Source organism: Stegastes partitus, unplaced genomic scaffold, assembly GCF_000690725.1.
Source record: "Stegastes partitus isolate 25-593 unplaced genomic scaffold, Stegastes_partitus-1.0.2 Scaffold1518, whole genome shotgun sequence".
NCBI lineage: Eukaryota > Metazoa > Chordata > Actinopteri > Pomacentridae > Stegastes > Stegastes partitus.
This window is the reverse complement of record NW_007579249.1, coordinates 61,030-65,914: the sequence shown is the minus strand read 5'-3', so window position 1 is coordinate 65,914 and position 4,885 is coordinate 61,030. Positions and strand designations below refer to the sequence as shown.

Genomic DNA, 4,885 nt, shown 5'->3' with positions numbered 1-4,885 from the left:
CCAAACATCTGGGCAACCTGAGCTTCAACATCTGGAACAACATGAAGGACATGGTCTCCTACACTCCTCTGATTCTGGACCCAAACACTGCACATCCAAGACTCATCCTGTCTGAAGATCTGACCAGTGTGACAGAAGGAGATAAACAGCAGCTTCCTGATAATCCAGAGAGGTTTGAATGGTTGTGTGTTCTGGGTTCTGAAGGCTTCAACTCAGGGACTCACAGCTGGAATGTTGACGTTGGAGACAGTGGATACTGGAGGCTGGGTGTGTTAGAAGAGTCTGTTCAGAGGAAGGGAGACATACAGTATGGACTTTGGAGAATATGGTTCTATGAAGGTAAATACTCAGCATGGTCACCACCAACTGGCTCCACTGATCTCTCAGTGCAGAAGAAGCTCCAGAGGATCAGAGTGAATCTGGACTGTAACAGAGGAAAGTTGTCGTTCTCTGATCTTGATACTAAAACACACATACACACCTTCAATCACACTTTCACCCAGAAGATGTTTCCGTTCATTGACAGTTGGGATAAAGTGAAGATTTTACCAGTGAAGGTCTCTGTGACAGTAGAACAGAGCAGTTAAGAGGTAAAGAAGATTGTAATACTCCTATTGTTTTGGAGGTACAAAAACTAATCAATGAATCTAAGAGTAAAAACTATCCTTATGTAGCTCAGTGACATGTCTCTGGGTGGGTGCAAAATGATGAATTTCCCTCATGATCAAATAGAAATTTAAATCTGGGAACAAAATATATTTGTGAGTAATCAACTTAAAGTCTTGTGTTTATGCTGCCAGTCATTAAGTAGTTAAAAAACCTTTGGTTGAGGAGGAAACACTGATCCCCCAAAGTCACTGTAGTTTCTTGGTTGAACATAATTTTATTGGAAGTTGTTTAAATTAAATAACAGTGATGCAAACTGCGGCAATAATGCAAGTCTGCATGTCTGAACAGAGGTGTAGACGCCACGGTGTTGGACTTTAATAAGGTCATAATGTGTTTAAACGGTTGGTGTTACTGCTGCCTGCTAGCAACACATCTCTGATCGCTGCAACCAGTGACAACACGTCAGAAAAACGGTGGAATCAAAGTACAGCCAACCAGGAGAGTCTCAGAAGACGCCTACACTGACGTTACACATTGTCAGGAAACGTGAGAAACTAACACTGAAGCATTGAAACTACATATTTGTGTTGATGCCACGTGGCTGATTGGAACACAAACTGCAGGTAGGTGTGGATTCTATGAACAAACACAACTTGTTTCAGTCTGTGTGTAGTCGTGAAGTGAAGCTCGTCAAGCAGACAAGACGAGGATGAAATGTTCTGGAATAATCAGTACAAAGTTACACAGATGTAAAACAAGATCGTGACACTAAAACATACCTTCAGTCACACTTTCAGCCAGAGGATGTTTCTGGTCATTTACACAGCTCATCAGTAACCAAATCGTGTATTTCTATGTCGAAATTTGTGGCACTGTGCACCTTGCATATCAATATGAAAACAGAACATTACTGTTAGAATGTGGCTGCATTTTTAAAGGACTTTATTACACGGTGCAATGAAAATACACCTTTTATATGTACCTCTGTATGTCAAGCAATGGAGGTTTTCTGTACTCCTGCCTGTGCTTTCCTCCTTAAGTCTCCTTGATTGCCTGTCCCTCCCACTTCATCAAAGGATTGGCTTCACCGGCTTGTGCCTCCAACAGCTGGGTGAATCAAAGATGGCTCTCTCTTTCTCCCTCCTGGAAGGCTGGAGCCTTCAGGCATCTACCTTGGTTTGGTTTTGGGTTGAATATGTTAAGCTGAGCCTTGGTTTGCAGACTTTATCATTAGGTTTCCTTTGTTAAGTGTTTTCAATAAATTACTTGTTTATTTAAAAGCTGTTCCTGTGTCAGCCTCCCTTCTTTGTTATGCTCTTCAACAAGCTGGGCGTAACACTATAATAACAAAAGGCTTGACTTTACTTCAGCTGCCTGAACATAGTCGAGTATCTGGAAAAAAATCACAGTATTACAACATTCTGTGGTGGCATTCACACACTCGTGGCTCTGTCGAGTCACCAGAGTAATCCAGGGATGTGGTTAAAAACATTTGTCTTTATTCTGTTTACTGCTATGTGTTGAAACTTACAGACTTAGTTTTTTCATAACCTGATGGTGCTCAAGTGGAAATAAAAAGCAACAAATCCTTGTATTTCCAATCCCAAACCAAATGATGTTTAAAATGGGCAGCAATTTAAACATAAGGTGAGCTGTTGAAACTGTTTGTATGAGCAGTTATATGTGAAGTGTCGAATATGTTGCTCATTGTTTAACTTGTATCCTCATTATAAAAGTCTGGTGGAGAACAGTAGGTGACTGACAGGTATAAAGTGTATAGAATACACTTTGGATAGTTAATTAGCTGGGTGTGATGCTGGTCTGTATGATCTATTGTTGCTGAGAAAAGCTTGATCATATCACCTGTATGTTCCTTCTCAGTTTGCGTCTCTTCCGATAACATACACACACTCCTACATGCACAAGCATGAATATATACTTAGAGCTGTTCATGCACCTACCACACACACTTGAAACACACACATACACACAAGAGGTTCCCATTTTGAAGGAAGGTATTTACAGTCATACACATTCTTGCACTGTAGGTTTGAACACCTACCATGTGGGGACCTCGTTATATGACTCCATACATGACCCTCTGTATAGGGGGACGTGAATTAAGATTATCCTCTGTACCATAGAGAGTGGTCAAAGGGGAGAGCAAATGAAAGTTACATTCACACTGTAGTGCAGTGAGGCTGTTCATACATGTTCCTATGTCCACATACATAACCATGGAAGTCAAGCTGTTAACACACCCACCAGATGTATTAAAAATGCACACACTCACATACACGAGGTCCCAATTTTGTGGTCATACATTCACACTCATACACACTTATATGCCATCCGGTGACCCACCTATGAGATTTCATACAGGACCGTCTGTATAAGGGAACACTCTTAGAGATATTCTTGTTATCCCAGACACTACTAAGACCTTCGTGCTAAAACGGCTTGCAGAGAGAGGGCATGAAACCTCTTTGATAAACTGCACTACTGCTGGGACCTGGTACAATGTTTAGGGGGAAATGATAAAACAGGGCGGCAGATAGGTGAAGGATTTTGCAAGCTCCAAAACCTCTGAGGCAACCTGAGAGAAATTATGTCCTTTTTGGTCAGACATGCTACTGCTCAGACTGGATGGACAGCTACCCGACCATAGTGGCCAGTCTCAGAGCTATGACAAAGGAGCAGGGGGCTAGTAATTTGCAGCACAAATTGAGAAAGACAGGTGAAAACGGTGCTTTTGAAACCATCAAAGCTTTGATGCAACAGACTCCAGTGTTAGTTTTGTCTGATTATACCAAACCCTTCAAGCTGTTCATCTCCTGCAGACAGGGTCATGCTTGTTGGGTGTTGACTCAAAAACAGATACAGGCACATATGCACAACCTAATGCATACAACTCAACAGCACTATTACAGGTTGAGTTTTCTTCAGTATAATCAGTCCCTAGCTGTAGCTTACTTCTTATATGAAAAAGCTTCATCTCTGACCAATCAGGAACCCTGTGGAAATGTTCTCTCACCACAAGCTGGTTAACCTTATTGTAAAAGGGAAAGTTGTACTGACTGCACAGTGACAACGTTACTATCGTTAACTCCTTGAGTATCCACATGTAACCACGAAGATATGTCAAGTCAACTATCCAGCAAATATCCTTCCTCTGCCTGGAAATGGAGAAGGTCATGAGTGTCTCATGGAAATTGAGCGATATTCAAAATGTAGAACTGATTTACAGGCCAGCACAATACCTAATGCAGAGAAGTTCACTTCACCACTGAGTCTCTAGTCGTCATTTAGGCAGGAAAGTGTGGCCAGCCTTGTTCAGACCTATGAGCTGACTTCACAGCTCAGACCAGGTTATGCACAAGGAGGGGGTCATTTGTTTGGCACAACCTAGAGAGCTAGGGGTTTTAAAATAGCAGATGGTTCATCAGTGCAGCACCATGACTAAACTAAAAAAAAAAAGAAGCTGACTTTGATAAAGTGTGGACCTCATAAAAGGGATCAGTCCCTTGCAGCTAAGGGAAACAATGCAGTACATCTGGCTACAAAAGAAGTCACTACTAATCATCCCATTGCTTTTTTAGATGAGAGTAAGGTAGAGTTAGAAGTTAAGCTTACAGAGAAGGATTTAATGCTCCATCACAAGCAGGTATCCACCACTGAACGCTAGACTTTGACGCATTAAAGGAGTGTCCTGAGTGAATGACCTCTGGCACAACCATGGAGGGAGTGTAATCACTAAATCAGTCTCCTCTCATTGTTACTACTTCTGGGCCCCAAAACTCCAACAGCAGGTAGACGCAGTACTGTCTATCTGTGAAACCTGTCGTGGGGCAGAGAGGGGCCGGCCTTGTGAGCGTGAGGAAACACTGGGCCACGTCATTGGTGGAAAGGACATAAAGGTGAGTGAACGTCAAAAAAAATAAAAATAAAAATAAAATAAAATATTTCCTTGTCTCAGTGTTCAATCCAATATATGTTTATGATCGCCACAATGTCATCTGAGCTCGTTACAGGAGCCTCCAGAACCAGCAGACTTACAGCAAACAATTATTTATATTTCATTCTGTTCAACCTGAAGCTGGATTCAGACTGTTGCAACACGCTGCTGCACATTACAGCTCACACATCCCAGATTTTATCATTGTTGTGGAAACAGACGCTGAAAAACAGGTGAGGCAGGAGGAGAGGTATGAGGAAGCTCCACCCCTCACCTGGCTCACCTCACACAAACCAGGAAACACTTTGTGATTATTAATCC

General features: G+C 42.0%; 1 long non-coding RNA gene across 1 annotated transcript in view; it reads left to right on the top strand.

Annotated features, from left to right (window-relative positions):
* The first annotated feature begins 4 nt into the window (after positions 1-4).
* Positions 5-4,885, top strand: part of LOC103371046 (uncharacterized) — a 10,867-nt gene continuing 5,986 nt past the window's right edge. The window contains exon 1 of the long non-coding RNA XR_520919.1: positions 5-41. This is a non-coding gene — a long non-coding RNA (uncharacterized LOC103371046). The remainder of the gene's footprint in view (positions 42-4,885) is intronic.